At 41.8% G+C, this 22,126-nt stretch overlaps 1 protein-coding gene and 1 long non-coding RNA gene across 4 annotated transcripts in view; one reads left to right on the plus strand and one right to left on the minus strand.

Moving 5' to 3' along the window:
* Positions 1-22,126, plus strand: part of TMEM200A (transmembrane protein 200A) — a 73,559-nt gene that overhangs the window by 45,690 nt on the left and 5,743 nt on the right. Inside the window, exons 2-3 of one of the 3 annotated variants that reach the window (XR_009762262.1) lie at positions 7,064-7,171; positions 9,583-11,246. The exons of 1 other annotated variant lie outside the window; for it this stretch is intronic. The gene's annotated coding sequence lies outside the window, so the exon portion shown is untranslated. Of the gene's footprint in view, positions 1-7,063; positions 7,172-9,582; positions 11,247-22,126 lie in introns of those variants that run through there. One more of the 3 variants, XM_061623821.1, reaches the window with a different exon arrangement.
* On the minus strand, positions 289-5,157 carry LOC133384401 (uncharacterized). The gene is made up of 3 exons (XR_009762547.1): positions 5,049-5,157; positions 1,617-1,830; positions 289-544 (listed from the first exon to the last, which is right to left on the minus strand). It is a non-coding gene; the product is annotated as an uncharacterized LOC133384401 (long non-coding RNA).

Raw genomic sequence — 22,126 nt, forward strand, 5'->3', positions numbered from 1 at the left:
AAGTAGTCCTAGTCTTGGCAGTGGTAGCAATAATAAAGATGACAGTTCTGTGCAATGACAAGGCAATTCGTAAATAATGCTCACAGACAGGGCTTGCAGATGGAATACAGACAGAATACAGAATATAGAACCCTTCTTTGGATCCTAAGAGGTAGACATCCTATCTATGGGATGCTTTCAGATCACACCCAAGTAGAAGACGAATGGGCATTAATGGTTTGTGTCAAGGACACTGAAATGCTGTTTTCCATCTTTCCTTGTAAACTAATAATAGCACTAATGCCAGGGAAGTATGAGTGGACAGATTTTTATGCAACTTGCTTGCATGTCCAAAAAGAAGGTTATCCTGGGCAATAGATAAGAGAATCCAAGTTATGTGCTAAAGCTGCTGGAGGGAGTCCATTCTATAGTTCTGTTTCCCTTATCTTGAGCGGCAGGCTTCTGCAGAAAAATGTAGCTGTCAATTCAGATTTCAGTAGGTCCAGATGTGCATCAAGTCGCCAAACATTCTCTGATCCCCACTTTAGAAAGCTGTATATTTCATCTGCAACCACAACACCATCTGTGATTTTGTAGTTTTGAAATTATATAAAAGGTTCTCTCACATATGTGGTATGTTGATAACAACAAAAATGGTATGGCATTAAATGGTGAAATTATTGGAACAATTAATATCATTTGAGGAAGAAAGTTTTAAAAAGCAACAAGACTGCAAGAAGACCATGTAAAACATAAGAAGAGACTGCTGAATCAGGGCAGTTGTCCATGTAGTCCAACATCCTGTTCACACTGTGGCCAACCAGTGCCTATGGGAAACCCACAAGCAGATCCTGAGCACAAGAGCAATCTCCCCCCTCCCTGCAATTTCCAGCAATTGGTATTCAGAAGCATATTGCCTCTGACTGTGGAGGCAGAGCACAGCCATCAGAGTCAGTAACCTTTGATACTGTTATCCTCCATAAATTTGTCTAATCCTCTTTTAAAGCTGTCCAAGTTGGTGACTTTCACTGCTTATGCGCTGTGTGAAGAAATACTTTCTTTTACCTGTCCTAAATTTTCCAACATTCAGCTTCATTGAATGTCCACGAGTTCTAGTGTTATAAGAGAGGGAGAAAAACTTCCCTCTATCCACTCTCTCTATGCCATGCATAATTTTATACACTTCTATATGTCACCTCTTACTGTGGTTTTCGACTACGACCTGGGAGACCAGGGTTCAAATCCCCGCACAGTCATGAAGCTCACTGGGTGACCTTGGGCCAGTCACTGCCTCTCAGCCTCAGAGGAAGGCAATGGTAAACCCCCTCTGAATACCGCTTACCATGAAAACCCTATGCGTAGGGTTGTCATAAGTCAGAATTGACTTGAAGGCAGGCCATTTCCATTTTTTCGCTTGTCTTTTCTCTAAACGAAAAAGCCTCAAATGTTGCAGCCTTTCCTCATAGGGGAGTCACTCCATCCCCCGATCAACTTGTCTGTCCTTTTTTAAACTTTTTCTAATTCTACAATATCCTTTTTGAGGTGAGGCAACCAGAACTGTACACAGTATTCTAAATGAGGCCACACCATCAGTTTGTACAATGGCATTATGAAAGCAGCAGCTATATTTTCAATACCTTTCCTTAGGATCCCTAGTATGGAATTTGCCTTTTTCACAGCTGCTGTACACTGGGTCGACATCTTCATCAAGCCATCCACTGTGACCCCAAGGTCTCATTCCTGGTCAGTCACCGTCAGTTCAGATCCCATGAGTGTATAGATGAAAAGTACTCCAGCAGATTAGATACATCTGTATTTTGGCTCTTTCTCTTCTTTTGCCTCCTCTTCCTTCTGTGAAAAGACTGTCTGAATGGTAAAAACATCTGTATTGCATGCAGAAGATTCCTGGTTCAGTCTTTGATATCTCCGAGTAGGACTGGGAGAGACCCCATCCTGAATGTCTGTAGAGTTAGGCAGTGTCCTACATTTCTATCTGTATGTCAGAGCCTGTGCAATAGCCATGAAAGCAGGGGTGAATAATCTCTGACTACAGGCCAGTCTTGGCCTGACAGGGGATCCAAGTTGGCCAGTTTTCCCAAACTCCACCCATTTGTCCATCAGCTGACATCAGTGGGAGACATCAGCTGATAAGCAGGAAGGCAGGGCTCAATCCTGCTGGTGTCTGCTTCATCAGGACATTCTCTGTGGGAAGCACGCTGGTAAAGCAGATCCCTACAGCCAGCAAGATTGAACCCTCTCCTCATCAGTGGTGAGCAGAAGATTCAATCCTCCTCAATTTGGCTGTGCGCCCCTGTTCCCCTGCAGCCAAAGCATAGTGAAGGACTGTTGGAAAGCCCCATGCTGCTCTTTAAACCTCCATTTTTCATAGGTTTAATGAGCAGCTTTGCACTGTTTACAAATAGGCTTTCAAACAGTCCTGTGCTGCACTTTGATGTCCCAACAGTCAGGGGATCTGATGCCACTTTGAGGTCAAGTGATTGGCATGTGGGTGGTCCTGCCCACCTGTCAAATTTGGACCTCCAGGAGTGGGGAATAAGGATTTGGTCCACGAGCCAGAAAAGGTTCCCTGCCCCTGCATCAAAGCCTTCTTTAGTAGCCTTTGATACATCTGTCTCCTTGGCCTCACTGAATGTGAATTGAAATTCAGGCAACACACAATTGGGGATTTTTGTAACTGTGTGCCTGTGGAATTACTGCTTTACTTACCTTTGCAAATGTGCTGCTTAAATAAATGGCAAGGGGAAATCTAGGGGGAAAGGTTAATAGCAGACACACAGAGAGTCTGTGGGCAGTTCTCAAGGAATGTTCATTGGTTGACCCAGTTCTGTTTATTCTGTCACAATAATATTGGTATCAGCATTACTAAGACAGATAATAATATAATTTTTTCTTCTCGCATTGCTGCTCCTGCTTAGAAAGAGCTATTATTATTGCCCTTAATGTCATTGTATTGTGCCATCATTTTCTTTGACTCTCTGCTCCTCTTCCACTCATTTGCTGTGAATATAGTTTTGAGATTTGAAGTGCATTCCCATTGTTAGAGTAAGATCAAAGAATTTCTCTAATAGTAATAGTGCTCATAGCAAAAAAGGAGATGCATCTTCAGTAACTGTTTTTCCTAACCTTTTTTTTTTTCAAACACTTCTTATATAAGTAGTGAAATGTTATTTTCTTACGAATCTAATTGTCCTTTGACTATATTGCTGATGACAGAAGATTTGTATCCTAATTTCTAAACAAATTTTGTTGGGATTTTTTGGAGACAAAAGCACACGCAAAACAGATTGAGATGTGAAAATCAGGGTTGAAAAAAACAAAGATTATTTCCCAAAAGAGAAAGAAGTGTCATGGTTTAAAGACCTTAGGACAGTCCACAGCAGAGCTTGGACCTCTTATGAAATGGATTTTCTTTTGTTTTTGTCTAAGTTCCAGTTACAGATAACTGCTAGATAGTAAAAAGTGCCATTCTACAGACAACGAGATGTAATTGAAGCTACAGATGGAAGGACAGTTTTTTAATAGTTGCTGTGTGGGGGAAGAGGAAGCAGCAGAGACTATTTCAAGGAGAACGTTTAGATTAAAACCCAAAACAGATTCAGTGCATCACTGACATTGGAACCACCAGTCTCCACTGGAGGGACAAAAGTGTTAGAAGGTAGAAGAGGAACGGCAACTCTCTCTCTCTCCCTCTCTCTCTCTCTCTCTCTTAATTTTTTAAAGAGATAACATGCTACAGAACTTAATTTGCTTAAGTCCTAGGGACCTGCAGTGCTGTCCCATATGAATCTTGCTGTGTATTTTATATGCATCAGAGATCCTTTTCTGTGTGCTGCTATCAAGTTAATGGTGATCAGGGAAAGGGCCTTTTCAGTGGTGGAATATTGATTGTAGAATGTCTTCTTGACAATTGCTTACCCAGTGCCTAGTCTGATTAGAGTTAGATGCCACGCTAATAACTTTTTATTTGCTGAGCCTTCAATTGCACAGAGAGGGAGAATTCCCCCCCCCCCAGCAAGTACTTGTAAAATCAGTTTTACTCGAGCGGGGTGAGGAAAGGCTTTATTTGAGCTGAAGATAGGAATGTTCATGCATCCCTAGGTTCCCTGACCTGCTTGCAGAGATGATAGTCCCAAGAGCTCAGTCGGAATACTGACATCACACTTACAGAAGGTTTGGCTATCTAGACATCTTACAAAAGTTGTGGCATCCTCAGAACTGCTAGTTGCATGAGCAGCTCCTAAGACATTTCTGGGGATGCCAGCCCTTTCCAAATCCTAATTTGGCTTGGCATGGGTTCCAATTTGGTTTATGAGGCCATATGTGACATCAGGTGAGGGGCAGGTGGAGACACCAGTGCACAATCGAGATCCTTAAAGTACACACCCAAATGTGCATTGGCAAGGGAAACTTGATGTCGCCACCAGTCAGCTGATTGGTGTTGAGAGCAAGCCAGCTGCGATCGGCTGCACTACAGAGTTCCCCATGGGGAAGTCAGTAGTGTCATGGATCCCAGCCGTCAAGGCGCAAGGACCATGCGTCAGACCCAATCTCCACCCTTAGGGAAATGGATCTGGAATCAAAAGTACCAATTCACCCTTGCCAAGGCTGTGTAATCCAACACCAACCCTGCAAGGTAGAAGGTAGGCTGCCACCACCCCTGTTACTGGTCCACTCAGAGCTAGGGGAACTCTGAGCCCAGACAATAGGTAAAACCAAGGTCCTATGAGACAAGAGCCAAGTTACACTCCTTGTCAGGAAACCTCTGGTTAAATACTACAAATGAGAATTAAGCTTTGAACTTCTTTTTCCCTCTTTGGTAGTTACGTGACTGAGATGGACAAGGTACTGAATTCAGAACCACTCCTTCTCTCAATGAACACACCAGGTTAAATAGAAGTAGCTTTATTAAAATATATAAGTGCACTTCACATATATATATATAGCAGCAAGTAATCCTTTAAGACCTATACCCAAACAGGGGCTTAGGTTACATAAAAGAGTTCAGATACACAACATGAAAATAACAACCTTTCTATCCTAATACTTACAACATGAGGTAGATGGTTGAAGTGGCGTCTCTCCTAAGAGAGATTGGCATCAAAGAAACAAAGCAATGGAACCCTGCATAGGTTACCTCCCATAGGCAACACTATCGATGGAACCCTTTGAGATCTTCTTCAGGGAACAAAAGCTATGGGTTTCCAGCCCTATACTTAAGGAAAAGAATCCTAACAGTCCAAGATTAATTGACCAATCAGGAATTGTCTGATGTAATCCCTTTCTAGATGTTTCTCACTTTTACGCGCCTTCCAGGCCCCCCTCCCAACAGTGGTTCAAACTTCACAGGCCGAAACGACCTTGGGTGCTAGGCACTTGCTAATCAGCACAGATAGCCAGGTGCTGCTTGTTGAGGCTTCTCCCTAACCGTCTTCAGCTGGAAAGCGAAACTTAATGTGTTATTTTGTCAGAGGCCTGTCTTTTCTAACAGTTGAAATTCCCAGAGTCCCTTGCTTGAGCCAAGATATTACTTATGAGATTTTTAATAACTCATGAACATATACAGGTTCATGACAAGTAGCACAGCTTATCAAAGCAGAAAATGGAGCCTGTATATGCACCCAACTACATGCTCCCATGGGGTCAGCTGCGCTGCTTGAAGGGGCTTGCAAGGAGTCAAGCAGGGCTTTCTACAAGTCCCTTGCCCCTAGCAAAGAACTCTAGTCAGTGCTTTGAAGCACCGACAATCGGCTCATCAATGGTGCTTAAACTCTTTGCAAGCCATCTGTGGTTCTTTGAACTCCCAATGATCATGGAGACTTCAAAGCACCCTATCACCTGGTGTCTCTGTGATGTCACCTGATTGACAGGTGTGTGGCCCTGCCCACCTGTCAAATTTGGCCTACAAGGGGTAAAGCAGATAAGTTCCTTACCCATTGTCTGTTGGAGATTAGTATACATAATTCCTTACTGTCCAGTCTGACTTTGTTGGAGTTTACCTCCTACCTGACCCCTCTGAAAAGAGGTAATGGGGACCATTAATTATGTCATAAGGTTCATAGTTGAAACTGTTACCACTTGGAAGAGCTCAGCTTCCTACATCTTAATATGTCCAATCTGACTGCTTTACATAAAACCAGTCCCAAATGAGACTAATATTATTGGAGTTGTAGCTATTTCTATATACTGAATTGGAGCTGTGCACATCTGTTCTTTAAAATAAAGTAAAAGTAAAGGATTTTTTTTTATATAGAAATAAATACTTTTATATTTCTTTACCAGTTAAGAAAAAAACCTGAAAAACAATTACAGAATCAAGAGCAAATCTCAACACAAACTCCTTGTTCCCTGCTCATATACATCAACCACAAAGCATTCGACTAATAATTGGGAATTATAACTTTATAAGTTATTAGCACATAGACTAATGGCTGCTCCTCACATCCACCCACCCACCCAACTTCCTCCTGCTGCCATTACTTGTCCACCTAATCTGCTGCCAGAAAAGTGGGGGTGCAGACACTGTCCAGAGTACTCACTCTCCAAGGAAAGAAACATAGGGCTTTAGAAAAGGAGTCTTTCCTAGCCGTGCCTGGATATGCTTGAAATTGAACAGATGCTCTATCACTGATCTATGGTTCTTCCATTGAGTCTTTCCTTGGAGCAAGGCATTGTGGATAAGGATGCCCCAGGAATGCCTTTGCCACTGCCGCATTAGGAAGTAATAGTGACAAATGCTGCTCAAAGCAGGGATGGGGAACTTGCAGCTCTCCTGATGTTGATGGACTCCAGCTGCCACCAGTCCTAGCCAGCATGGCCAATGGTCAGGGATGACAGGAGTTGTCTCTTTAAGCCCATCCCTGGCTTAAAGTCACTTCAAAGTTTAAAGTCACTTTAAACAATATTTGCCACTGTTGCAGCCAAGCAATAGTGGTGCAGGCACTCTGTGGGGCTACCTCGCTCTGTCCAAGTGTTCTAGTTGCTAATGCGGTGGCATAACAATGAAAGAAAGAAGGTGGAGGACGGAGCTGCCACCACCACTAAAACCTGCCCCACTTGTTTGCAGTGCTGCTAATGTATGGTCCAAGAAAGGGGGACAGAGGAGGTGGTAAAGTGAAGAAGTCCTGCCCACCTGAGGTGACCCAGGAGTTGCACCAATTCAACTTGCTTTCAAGTAAGTAGGATTAACATTATAGTCTGAGATAATTTACTCTGGGAGTCACCAACCTTTTTGGACCAGAGGGCACATTTCCAATTTTGAGGGTGTGCTGGGGGCACCAGTCACAAATGGCTGCCATCGGTGTGTGGCATAACAAAAAAAAATAGTCATGGTGAAGCTTTTTCCAGAAAGGCTTAACCTGTTGAATTTCTGCCTGCCATACAGCCTTTCACAGGAACCCTGTTTTTCCCCAAAGCCAACCCTAAAGCAAAGCCTATCCTGCCATCCTGTACCCACTTACTTGGAGGTACGCCCCATTAAACACAAAGACACATTACTTGGGAAGGTTAAAAGGATTAAGAAGGAAAAAGAAAATGTAAAATGGTACAAAGCAAAAAATCTAAATAGTTTAAAAAATCTCTTTTTTTTTAAATATCAACATTGATTTTTGAAGTGTCCCCCCCAACACACACACACTCCAATTATTGTGATGTTGTACACCACTTTGCAGTCCTCTGGTGGAAAAGCACCCTAAAATATTAATATAAATGAATGTAAAGCCAGGGAATGAATTTACAAGCTCTGAACAGGGTCGTTCACGACAGATGGTCTTGGAGGTCGCTGATTCATAGGGTCGCCATAAGTCATAGTTGACTTGAAGGCACATAACAACAACAACAAAGCCAGGGAAGAATATTTAATTCATATGCATATAAATTCAAAAACATTAGGCAGTCCAACATATGATCCTAGAGGTTGCTTTATATTCAATTCACTTTGTGACAGAAGAAAGAAATAGAATAATGCTAAAAGGGAAACTGGTACTAAAGAAGACTTTCCAGTTCAGGACTCTTTTTCCCCACATAAAAATAAAAATACAGGTTTGGACCCTGAGATCCATAAAGAAACAAAAGAGGCTTGGGGAGGGGCAGAAGGGAGGAAGAGACAGGAAATTCCCTTTCTGTGATTTCCTTCCCCCAGATTTCCTTCAATTCCAGGCCATTATTTACTTTCCACCTTTGCTTGTCCTTATGTGCCATTCTCATGGTTGATTGTAGAAAGCCACTTGAGCAAAAGTGGTATCTGAAGGCTCTTTAAAGTGTTTAGAATTGCTGTCTAAAGGGTCTAATCCTGTTGCTTAGCATTTCCCTAATAAAATGTCTAGCATTGTAGGGTAGTTCACTTCACACAAGTGCCTTAGGATGGTGACACCTTTGGACTAAAGCCAGGCTCCTTTTAGGCTTGCTGTGTGCCCTACTTTACAGAGGATAGTTCTCTATTTGAATGGCTGTGTGGTCCAAGTCCAGTTTGAAGATAAAGGACCATAAGAAAGATGATCAGGGCCTTGACGTTGCCTATCAGCAGTTCCCATCTGGACAGCAGGCTGAGCAGGCCCATACGGCGCCTGGTCACAGTCTCTACCTTGCTATGGTGAGATAGATTGTGCTTCTGTTTCAGTTGTAATGCTTTTTTCTTAATTTGTACCTATACATATGCACATTTTGTGCAAATCTGTGTCTCCCCTCCTTTTTATGGTGATGTGTTCTCTCTTTTTGGTGATGTATGTGGCCACTCTAGCTTCACTTATGCAAGGACATAAGTTTATGAGAACCAGCAACTCCATGTGGGAACTGTACAGATATTGTGATTTCTGTGATCACAATGGGTTGAAACGAGGGTGATGCAATCTCACAAATTTTTGAAGCTGAAAATACAACCCTCACAAGAAGGTTAGCCACTGATGGTCATGTTATGCCCCCCAAATATTTGTATGGCTTTTGCCACCACCACAAATGTTGACAGGGCTTGTGACCTCATGCTGGAACTTACCCCAGAACCAATGCTTGCAATTCCCCTCAAGGGTCCTTAAAGAATTATGGTCACTTGAGGAGCTTTAAGTATGGAGAAAGGTTGTGTCCATGGTTTTATGTTGTATATCATTCGCACACTCTGGCAAAGCCTAATAATGCCCAGTATAGTTTTCTCAGTACATCTAAAACAGCTTGATTAAATAGCATCACAGATTTGGACCATTGGATCCATGATGTGTTCAATTTGCAAGATCCATCAAGGACCAGATCATGTGTGGAGATCCCCGCAAACCAGCTAGACTGACTCATCCTTTATTTTTATTTATTTATTTATTATCATATCCCACCCTTCCTCCCAGTAGGAACCCAGGATGGCAAACAAAAGCACTAAAAACACTTTAAAACATCATAAAAACATATTTAAAAACATCTTTTTAAAAAAGAGTGATATGATGAGTGTTTCCCACAGTAAATGCATACACTGCTAAGTAGAAATGGATATTTAGCTGGGGAAAGGGGTTGTGGAGGAAAACAATGGTGGGAAAGGAGGGAGGCAAGAATAACAAGGGAAGAATTTCAGCAAATGCAGTTACATGTGCTTGATCTTTTTTACAGATAGGCATGAGGATTAATGCCAAAACTAGACCATACAAAAGATGTGGACCTCCAGCAGAAAACAGCAGACCCTTATCTTCTCCTCCTCTCTCCCTTGATAATGTAGCCAAAAAAGCAACCACACTGTGGTGTGCCAACCTTATATTCTAAGTTTCATACCCCTGTTCCACTTCATTGGCTGCTACTTGTAAGGGGCGTGGAAAGTCTCAGCGTGGTGATATCACATTATATGTTTTGTGAATACTATATCTTACTGTGGGAGGGAAGGCTTCTGTTTTCAGTGAGCAGCTATGCATATCCTGCAACATCTTGTTTTGACCTAAAGATTTTAGTCAATGTACCAGAGAGTTGCAGCCCATTGTGGCTCTGAAGCACATATCCTCCACACACTACCTATCCTTATATCCCAGCCTGATCACCGAGATCATCTGATTTTGGGAGCGCCGCTAGTTTCTCCCCATGTTACAGAGGCCCAACTTGGCCTCAAGCAGAAGTCGGTCATTTAGTGTCGCCCATCCCATGCTTTGGAACACCCAACAGAGATTTGGCAGACATCCTCGCTTTTGACCTATTTATTTGTTTATTTAATTCATTTATATCCTGCCTTTTTCCCAGAACTAGGACTCAAGGTGGCTTACAAAAATTAAGACAAATACAGTTAAAAACATATATGTAAAACATACAGAAAAGTATAATTAAAATGTAATTAAACTATCTATAGAATTAAAACCATTTAAAACATATCCATTTAAAAAGCCAAAGATAAAGATAAGTAGAACAGGACACTATTAAAAGCCTGTCAGTCATTTACAAAAAACCTATAAGAGTAGCAAAGTTTTCACTTATCCACGGAAGGAGAGCATGGAGGGGAGCCAGTCTAATGTCCCTAGGAAGTTCCAGAGCCTGGGGGCAGCCACCAAGAAGGCCCTCTCCCATGTTCCCATCAGACATGCCTGTGAGAGTGGCAGGACCAAAAGACGGGCCTTCCCCAACGAACTCAGAGTTTGGAAAGGCTCACATGGAAGTCCTTCAGACAGTCTGGACCTGAGCCATATAGTGCTTTATAGGTCATAACCAGCACATTGAATCGTGCTTGCAAACAGACTGGTAACCAGTGGAACTATTGTAACAAGGGATTTGTATGCTCCATGTAACCAGCCCCAGTTAGTAATTGGCTTCATCTCTTTGGACCAGCTGAAGTTTCCGAACAGTCTTCAAAGATAGTCCCACACAGAATGTGTTATAGTAGTCCAAATAGGATGTAACTGAGGCATGTGTCACCATAGCCAGATCAGACATCGCCAGGAATGGGCACAGCTGGCGTACTAGTTTTAACTGTGCAGATGCACTTTTGGGTGTCACTTGATTGCTTTTGTATGCCAACAGGCCTATTCAGTTCTTTAAAATTTTCTTGCATAGCTAGTCATGTTAATGAATGTTCTATATTGCTTTTAAAAGGTTGGGGTTTTTTTAAAGATGCTGTACACAGCCCTGATGCTTTGTGAGAGGGGAGTATATCCTTTTTAATAAATAAATAAATCCTCCTGACTGTTTAGGGACATACCTCTCCCCTTCACGCACATTGTGTGCATGTTTATTGTAGTTAAGCATTTCATGTACCATGGGGCCACAGTAGGTGTGAATAAAGTGCTAGGTGTATTTTAGCCCTGTTTTTAGCCTCGTAGTAAATATGCAACAGATTTTATTTATTTATTTATTTATTTATTTATTATTTGAATTGTATCCCACCCTTCCTCCCAGTAGGAACCCAGGGTGGCAAATATAAAATATTAAACAGATATACCAAATATAAAATATGCAACAGATATACCACATTTTTGATTCTGTGCCCCTGCTGTGAGCCTGGCCAGCAGCAGTGTATTTGTTCTTGTGCTATTGCTGTCATGGCAATATGCTCTACTACCACTCCTGCTGAGAGGTCTGTAGGCTCAGCATTGGTGCTTTCTTGTTGCTAAGCATTTGCAGTGCTTGATCCAGGCAGGATTCGCTGCTTCGTAAGAGCACTTCAGCAGCCACATGTTATTCACCCTCACAGAGACCAGTCCATATTATGAACATGCAAATATACTGCTGCTCTTTACCTATATATGTGTGCATGAGGGAGAAAGTGAGACTGGAATGTGTTCCCTGCTTACGATTGCCAATAAGACTTGGGAGTTATAAAAAAGTTGTTTCAACAAAGAAATGCTCTTTGGATTGAGAAACCAAACAAGAAGACTGAAGATCTTTTTCCCCTTTCCCTCCCTTGCAAATTCTGTTGTTTCTATTTTCATTTTTCAGTGCCTTCAGTATAGATTGTGGGAGCATAATTTTTCCTGGGTCTATCTTGTCAAACCACACTATCTATGATAGGGTTTTATGGCTAAAACTCCGCTGCTCTTTGTATGGATTTTGGCTATAGTAGGACAAAATGGTAGCTTCCACACTGAAATGCACAGTATTTCCAGCAGAGGAATGGGAATTCTGATTGACCAAAGTTCCCATCCCTGTGTTGGAACCATTACACATGAGTAAGACAGCACTCTTCAGATTAATACTAATCAGTCTTTGCCCAGGGTGTGTGCCTGGCACATGCAGCAGAACTGAAGAGTTGATGCTCACATGACTTGTTCCCACTTAACCCTTTACATGTTCAAAATAAATGCCTGATTTGGCTTTTTACAGGAATTCCAGGAGACGTTGCTACCAACTCATTGCTTTCCAATATTTCCTGACTTTTTCAGACTTGATTATGGCCATTATTTATTTGTTTATTTAAAATGCAATTTCAATGATAGTGTGTGTCTAGCAAGGATTTCCAAGTACTTTTAAAGCTCCTTCCTCTAATTGATCCTTTAATTAGTGGTTTCCTTCTTGGCCCTTTCTTTTAAACCAACTTTTGCCCCTTTAATTCATTTAATTAGCAACTGTTTACTTGAATGGTTCAGCATTTCTGAATTGGCCCTTAGTTAGTAGGCTCCTGTAGGGGGTGGCTTTAATTACTGATTTTCTCTTTGCAACAATTGCATCAGTAAAAAAATAAAATAATGAGTGATTGCTCTGGAAGCAAAGAGAAAAGCAGTAATTAAAGTACCCCCCCCATGCTGCTGCCTTTTGCAGGGAACAACAATTGATTAATTAAGGCCAATTTATGGAAGCAAGCAAACAAGAAGAAAATAATAATATTGTAGATTCTCCTTCATACTGCCCCCAGAGCTTGGAAGATTACTTTTAAAAAGTAATAAATTACAGTTACAATTACTTGGCCCCAAAAAAGTAGTAATTACCGTTACAATTACAATTGCTCTGAAAGTAACTGATTACTTTACTTTTTCTCAAAAGTAATCACTACAATTACATTTCAGTTACTTTTTTTAAAAAAACTCCTACAAGGTGCTGGCCTTGGCTGCTGCACATCTAAGAAGCCTAAAACAATATTAAAAATAAACACACACACACAGGGGGTAGTAGAATAAAAAATTTTATCCATAAGATTAACATAATGGCATAACAGAATCTCACATCCCCCCAAGCAATGAAGATACCCCAACTCTTGAAATCAAATTTTACACTTGAAATGCCTTTATAATATGTTTCTGTTATGTCTCAAAAGAACAAGATGCTCAAAGAGCATGTCAGACAAGGAATGTCTTTTTACAGTCATTACGTTGCCACCAGTACTGAACAGGCGTTCTACTGCGGCGCTTGAAGGCATCCCTGTGTTGTGCTGCAAAAAACACCGCAGCACATGTGGAAAGCCATGGAGTGATGACACTTCCCTGCTGGGAGACCTCAGGTACCTCACCAGTTCCTCCTCAGCAGTGTCCACTGCTGACTTCTTGCCCTGGGGCAGAAAGTTAAAGAAGTCATCTTCTAAGTCATCTCCTTCCTGGTCTTTATCTGAAGACTGATCACTGTCCTCATTAAGTACACCCATCTTTATTTCAGCTTTCAGCAAGGCTTCCATTGTGTATCTAAGAAAGAGAGAGGATATGTTAACACATATATGTTAGGAAACCATCATCTGCTCTTCATTTCCTGATGCTTGTCATGTCCCCTGGTTCAGGGTCCAGCCTGAGCCTGTGGATGATGACATGGAAGGTAGGAAGGTGACCAAGTCACCACACTCATGGGGCAGCACAGCAGACCCTTAAGGATTACCTGCAGCAACCCAAGGTTGTGATGAGGAGCCCCAGGAAGAAAAGGCCCAGCCCCTGCCTACCACCTTAAGCCCTCTGATGCCTCCCTTGAGACAACATTTCCCTTGGAGTAATCCACCCAAAGGGCTTCCCTAATGTTCTTACTTGTTGGTATGGGTGGTGGCCTGACACAATTCCAGCCAATCTAGTTTGAAGCAAGGGTGTAGGCAGGCTGCCAGAAGAAGCCTCTTGTCCTCCCAGATAGCTGCAAACCGCTTTCTTAGGGCTTCGCGCACACCTCTCAGCAGCTGAAAACAGTATGTGTACCTCTCAGATTTGTTTTCCAGTCCTTCTAACTTGCGGTCCAGATTGCAGAGCATTGGTAGCAAATACCCCATGAACATGCCGTTCTCCCATTGCAGGATATCTAGGGACTGGGCTAGTGGCTCCATAATCTCTGTGTATTCCTGTACCACTTCAATCTCAGCAGCTGTGATCCTGGACAAGGAGCAGCGGTCCATTATGGCGTGCATTTTTAGTGGCACAGTTGACAGGAGCTCACGTAGTTGCTTCAATGCATCCAAGGTGGAATTGCACCTGGTCTTATTCGGTACCTTCAGATACACACCACATTACGCATGGATATACTCAGCAATCTGGGCTGACTGGTTCTGCTTGGACCACAACTTGCTGCACTTTCCCATCAAGGAACGAAACTGTTTCTTGAAAGGACCAAGAAGACTACTTTTGGAGGAGTCAGAAAGCATGGCCTCTATGTCTTGTGTTGCCACAAGGTTGAGGGTGTGGCTAGCACATCTCTGGTGTGGTGGTAAAACAAAATCCTCTCCTGAGTCTGCAGCTTCTTCCTCTGCCTCAGGTCCTGTGTCCAGGATCTCACAGATAGGCACAAACTCCACCTCAGCCTCCTCCTCCTCCTGGTTATCACCATCATCGTCACTGGTGCCTGCAGCTTCCACTGGTTCTTTGGCCATGAAAACTCTGAACGCTTTCACAAAGTTGGAGCCATTGTCTGTAGTAGTGCACATAACTTTGTTGTGGATCCTGTACTGCACATGTACATCATGCAGTGCTTTTGAAAGGACATTGTATGTATGGCGCCCCTTCAGACGCTTACAAGCCAAGGCCCCAACCTCACGTTTCAGGGTAGTTGGGTTGATCCAGTGGGCTGTTACCCCAAAGTAACTCTTCTTGCCATTGGTCCAACAATCTGCAGTGGTTGCTATATATGCCACAGCACCCATTCGATTTGCAAGAGTTTCTCTCATGTGGCATGCTCTCTTCTCAATTCTGTCTCTCAGAGTCTTGGCACATATGATGGTGAGATCTTTGGGGAGTCCAATGCGAACCAGATTAATGAATGATGGTTTGTCCACAGTCTGAAGTGGTAATGTCTCCTCTACAATGAAATCAATGATTCTCCTGTCGAGATTGCTCTGGGTGACAGACTCCCTGCCAGATCCCCACCTCTCAAGGGTTGTCTGCTGCTGCTTCAGCATTTTGGGAGGAGGGGTGTCATGCATTGGTTCAGGAAGGCCACGTCTCCTTGCCTTTATTGCTTCTTCAATTGCTCTCAGCTTCTCAGGGTGTGCCCTCTGAGGAAGAAGAACAAAGCATGAATCCAAGAAAAAATGGAAGAGGAACTTCACAATTTAAAGATAAATAGACAATGGACACTCTTTGAGGACCAGCATGACAAAGGCTTGCCTCAAAATGTTTCTTCACATTGGATGAGGAGGAAACAGCTGATCTCAGATTTTTGATCCTTGGAAGGCAGTAATTGCATCGTACAACAACATTTTCCCCACTCTGGCTCACAAATGTACAAGCTTTCTCAAAGCCAAACCATGGTACTTGCTGTTCTGCAGATGTGGCTGTGGGCAACTGGCACTGCTTCATGCCCTCCTCCTCCTCATGCACAGGGCCTCCTTTCTGAACCTCACTTTCTAGTTTTGCCTCGTCAGGATCAACAAGCTGTGACTCAAGTGGCCGCACTAACTGACTGCTGCTCTCAGCAGCAAAACCTGCAACAGGCGTCTCTGTAATAAACAAGAGATAATGCTCCTATATGGGTGAACTTCAGCTGTGATGTGCCCCCATCTCTTCCCCATGCTGCAAGATCCCCCAGTCAGAGTGGAAGTAAGCAGGTCGATAGCAAAATTAAAAGAGATCCTATTTGCATCATTTTTGCTCACTGAATAACCCTGCCTGGGCCAGTCTAACCTACTATCTCACAGGGTTGTTGTGAGAACAAAATGAGACTAGGGTTCAAATCCCCACATAGCCATGAAGCTCACTGGGTGACCTTGGGCCAGTCACTGCCTCTCAGCCTCATGAAAACCCTATTCATAGGGTCACCATAAGTTGGAATCAACTTGAAGGCGGTACATATATTTTTTATTTTGAATATGATGATTATGATAATAAATATGCAGCATTTCAAATTAATTCTGTATGAGAAGCATTCCATGCCAAGCTTGGAAAACCAAGGATGAGGTATAAAATGTAGACAAAAATACTTTTGACAAAATGCCGTTTATCTTTTATCTTTTATATATATGAGCCTGGGTAGGGAACATTTAATCTAGCCTACTTGCTTTCAGCAAGAAGGGTTAAGTGCCTTCAGGCTAGGGCAGTCACCAGAAGGCCACAGCGGAGACAAAGGAGCCTAGTGTTGTGGAGATGTTAGATGGGAGCTTTGGGGAGTAAAGATGGAGGCTCCTGAAGGCTGCAATTCTAAACACACTAAGGGATTAAGCCCCATAGAACTCAACAGGACTGACTTCTAAGTAGATATAGTTTGGACTGTGCTGTTGGTAAACCTTGACTAGGGTTCTTCTGCAAATACATCCATATCCAAACAGGGTTGGCAACCCCCTGCCTGGAATACCCTGCCCTTATCTTTTAATGTGGCTGCTCCAAATGTTTTTACAGATTTGACCCTTTACTTCAGAAAGAGGTCTGAAAAATGAGTAAGAGTAAGAAGTATCTTTTAAAATTGTTCTTTTCAATTCACTCTTGAATGAACATCATACCTAGGGTAGATCCACACCATTCCTTTAAAGCACATTCAACACCCATTTGAAGCACATGAATCCCACCACAGAATCATGGGAACTGCAGTTTGTTAAGAGTGGTGAGAACTATAACTGTGAGGGGGAAATAACACTTCCCAGAATTCTTTAGGGGAAGTCATGCGCTTTAAATGCGAGTTGGATGTGCTTTACACATATTGTGTGAATCCGCTTAATAAATTTTGCCTGCATGTAAATTGTTTTAATTAATTTTTCAAAATGGAAATAAGCTATAAAGTGTAGTGGGTGACCATGGGCTACTCAACATTTCTCAGCCTATCTGCCCCTCAGGATGAAAACAATGGAGAACCATGACTACCCCAAGGCATACTTAAAATGTAAAGGAAGTATTGTACAACCATAGTATGCAATTGGATACTTATAGGGACACAGCATGACAAAACTGGGTGGAAGTAATGAGTGGGGTACCACAGGGCTCGGTCCTGGGCCCAGTGCTCTTCAACATTTTTATTAACTACTTGGATGAGGAGGTACAGAGCATGCTTATCAAATTTGCAGATGATACAAAATTGGGGGGCATAGCTAATACCGTGGAAGACAGAAAGAAAATTCAAAGGGACCTTGGTAGGCTGGAGCATTGGGCTGAAAACAACAGAATGAAATTCAACAGGGATAAATGCAAAGTTCTACACTTAGGAAAAAGAAACCAAATGCACAGTTATAAGATGGGGGATACTTGGCTCAGCAGTACGACATGCAAGAAGGATCTTGGAATTGTTGTTGATCACAAGCTGAATATGAGCCAACAGTGTGATGTGGCTGCAAAAAAGGCAAATGCTATATCAGGCTGCATTAACAGAAGTATAGTTTCCAAATCATGTGAAGTATTAGTTCCCCTCTATTCAGCACTGGTTAGGCCTCATCTTGAGTGCTGTGTCCAGTTCTGGTCTCTGCACTTCAAGAAGGATGCAGACAAACTGGAACAGGTTCAAAAGAGGGCAACAAGGATGATCAGGGGACTGGAAACAACGCCCTATGAGGAGAGACTGAAGGAACTGGGCATATTTAACCTGGAGAAGAGAAGACTAAGGGGAGATATGATAGCACTCTTCAAGTACTTGAAAGGTTGCCACACAGAGGAGGGCCGGGATCTCTTCTCGATGATCCCAGATTTCAACTGGACATCAGGAAAAGCTTCCTAACTGTTAGAGCCATACAACAATGGAACTAATTACTAGAGAGGTAGTGGGATCTCCGACACTGGAGGCATTCAAGAGGCAGCTGGACAGCCGTCTGTCAGGAATGCTTTGATTTGGATTCCTGCATTGAGCAGAGGGTTGGACTTGATGGCCTTATAGGCCCCTTCCAACTCTACTATTCTATGATTCTATGAAAATATTTATATAAGCATGACTATCAAATATGTTTATTTATATAACCTGTGAAGATATTTATAGTGCAATCCTATGTTTGTTTACTCAGAAGCAAGTCCCAATGTATTCAATGGGGCTTACTCAACCAGGGAAAACTGTACCCTGAAGTGATAAGGAACTTGTTCTTTTAACAAGTCCTTTAAGTTGAGACCTTATCCCAGTCTGCATCTGTGTTGAAATTGCTTTTTAATGTTTTTAAACTTTTTCTTAAAAAAAATGTTTTTAAAGCTTTTAAAAATGTTTTTAAAGATGTTTTGTTTTAATATATTTTAAAGTCTGTTTTTATGATTTTTAAAGTGTTTTTAGTGCTTTTGTTTGCTGCCCTGGGCTCCTACTGGGAGGAAGGGTGGGATATAAATCAAATAATAAAAATAAATAAATAAATAAACTTCATTCATTTTTTTAAAAAATGAGTATTAGTTTCCTACATAATAAAAACTGTGATAAACCCTGCCTAATTTCTTTAAAAATAGGGTTGGAGGGAGAGAGATTTACAACACAAACACAAGTCTGCACTATGTTTACTCACAAGTCCCATTAATTTACAGCACAATCCTAACCATGTCTACTCAAAAGCAAGTCCTAATGGAGTTCAATGGGGTTTACTCCAGGTACATGCTTTACTCCCAGAAATGGCTTTACTCCCAGAAAAGCAGATATTGGATTAAATACTTTCATATTTCATAGCCCAGGGTCTGACTCTTGGACAGAAGAGAAAAAAAACATTAAGCCATATTACTTACGCAAACTGCAAAAAACTCAAAGCCACCATATTCTGACGTTCAGCCTAGGCATGCCTGGATCAACAAGTCACAACTCTGGCATCATTGGCTACAATCATGAAAGGGCGGGGTTACAGCCAGAGCTTTGAAAAGTTACTTTTTTAAACTACAACTCCCATCAGCCCCAGCCAGCATGGCCACTGGATTTGGCTGATGGGAGTTGTAGCTAGAGCATGGATCTGTTTTAAAAAAGGTGTGCGGGGGGGTGACGTTTTGGTGTATATCTCGGGAATTAGACCACCTAGAAACTTACTTTTTTTTTAAAATTGAAGCTGAGAGTCCGGAGAGTAAGGGGTGGTAGCCAGAGAGCCAGAGGCCCCCCCCAAAACCAGAGACTCCAGCCGAAAACACACACACCAGGGCACACACACACAAATCATCGTCACTCACCTCCACAGCTCTTCGCCATTCTGCTGCTGCTGCCTTCATTGCCCTGGCTTTTTCCTTCGGCGTCCATTTTTTCCTCTCAGAGTCAGACGGTAGCAGGCCCTGCCTATTCACCTCTTCCCTCGTGTCTCCTAACACAGATCACGAGGGAAGAGAGAGTCTGCACAGAGGTCCAATCAGTGTGAGGCACATGTCTTGTGTTAACCAATCACAGCCAGGAGCTGACTTCCCCTTGTTCCCACCCCCAAGTAACGTCAAACCTAACATGGAAACGTTAAAGTTGCAGCTGAAAAGTAGGGAAATTACTAGTCGTTCCTTTACTTGCCAAATGTAATGGAATTACCCACTCGTTATTTAAAATTGTAACTAATTACAAGTAACTCGTTAAAAATAACGAGTTACTTCCAAGCTCTGACTGCCCCCTACTTACCTCATATCCTTTTTTGCACATATCATGTATGCATCATGTCATCACTATAATCAGAACGACAATTTGCATGTGCAATTATGTGCAGGGGGAAACATCTACTCTGAAGTGAAGTGAGACACCTGTTCAAACAGCAGATAATGCATGCCACTGAAGAGCAGCAGACTGGGAGATAGCTAAATCTGACCTATTTGTCAGATTTGATGATAAAATCTGGGGCACCACCCATCAGTAAATTTTGCTGTGTAAACCGCACATTGAGATGGATAGGGGCTAAGCAAGAATAAATTTAAATTATTTATTTATTTATATTTATAAATATATTTGTACACTGCTATATCATTTTTAACAAACATCAAAGTGGTTTACAACAAATTTTTAAAAACCCATTCAGTAAAAACCATTAAAAATACAGTAAAACCAAAGGTCAGCTATTGTAAAAAGAAATCTTCTTAATTGCTTGCATTAGCCTGGCAAAGACTTGCACAGGAGAATAATCCAGTGTTCATGCTTACTCAAAGGCAATGAGCATTTGGATTTTCCTTCTCAGACTCCAAAATCCTTGGGCAGCTATGTGCCCAACTGCATTCCATTGTTTTCAATGGAATATGTATGCATGAGACTTGTACCCTGTATAGCAATATAGCCAAATCCTTCAGATTCATTAGTTCAGATCATATGGCCCATATGTACATGATTATCTTCTATTGTGACAAACATTATGCTAGTGGTTTCTTAATTGGACTGTATGGTAAGACTGCATTGGCTTATTAGAAACAAATGCGATTGATTGATTGATTGATTGATTGATTGATTGCATTTGTATACTGCCCCATAGCCGAAGCTGTCTGGGTGGTTTACAACAATTAAAAACATTAAAAACAAATATACAAATTTAAAAACACATTTTTAAAAGATAATTTAAAAACACATGCTAAAATGCCTGGGAAAAGAGGAAAGTCTTGACCTGTCACTGAAAACATAAGTCGGGGAGATCATTCCATAATTTGGGGGCCACTACTGAGAAGGCCCTCTCCCTTGTTGCCAGACTCCCAGCCTCCCTCCGAGTAGGCACCCGGAGGAGGGCCTTTGATGTGGAGCGTAGTGTACGGGTGGGTTCATGTCGGGAGAGGCGGTCCATCAGGTATTGTGGTCCTAAGCCGTGTAAGGCTTTATAGGTTAAAACCAGCACCTTGAATCAAGTTTGGAAACATACAGGCAGCCAATGCAAGTGGGCCAGAATCGGTTTTATATGTTCAAACCGTCTGGTCCCTGTTACCAATCTGGCCGCTGCATTTTGCACAAGCTGAAGTTTCCGAATGAACCGTCTTCAAAGGCAGCCCCACGTAGAGCGCATTGCAGTAATCTAACTTGGAGGTTACCAGAGCATGGACAACTGAAGCCAGGTTATCCCTCTGTTTAAGTCATCCTTCCCAAAGGCCCATGCCAATTTTCCCACAATGTGATCTATAAATTTGAAACATTATGTACGTTCAGTAATTCTTACTACTTTGATTACTTGTGAGCAAACTAAATGTTTTGGTTTTGTGGGTGGGAGTAGCTCATCAGTGGACATTTAACTCATTCCTTATGTTAATTAGAAGAAGATTACTTCTTCAAGTTAGGCATTAGTACAGAATGAAAAGATGGTTAAAACAGTACTACAATAGCCCATTTACTTCATTTGCTAATGTCAAATTGTTCCTTGTTACTATATCTATTACAAAAGTAAAATTTTTACTGTAAATTGAAATCAAATTCTATTACTATTCTGCTACTTATAATCTGTGATTTTTATTTTCTACTGATGTTTTCTGTGGGTTTTTGACAGTGCTACAAACATAATTTTGCTTTAAGAAACAGGGAAAAAGAGCATCATTACATCAGTTACACTGCTGTCTAATTTGTTTATTGCATGTTTAGCAGGATTATAGGCTGTTGTTTTTTTGACAGAGCTATACTGTCTACTTCTGGTCCATGTCATTTTTGCATGTTTTTATCTATAGTTTTGTTTCATTCCATTTCCACATTAATGTGTGATCTGTTTTAATTTTTCCCAAAATACATATTTAAATGCATATCCTCATACATTTAAATCACTGAGAAATGCATCACAGCGTTCAGAGAAATAGGAAATCTGTTGTATAATCCAGTTTCAATCTGCACACTAATCTGAAAAGTTCCATGAAGTTATTTTGTATAGCAATTTACAGAGATCAAATTCTTCAAAACATCCCTGAAGTATGTCTGTGTACACTACCCCACCACAATCAACAAACTGTGGGAGAATCCCTTTCTTCATTTACATGCAGAAAGAGGCAGA

This window comes from Rhineura floridana, chromosome 4 (assembly GCF_030035675.1).
Source record: "Rhineura floridana isolate rRhiFlo1 chromosome 4, rRhiFlo1.hap2, whole genome shotgun sequence".
Classification (NCBI taxonomy): domain Eukaryota; kingdom Metazoa; phylum Chordata; class Lepidosauria; order Squamata; family Rhineuridae; genus Rhineura; species Rhineura floridana.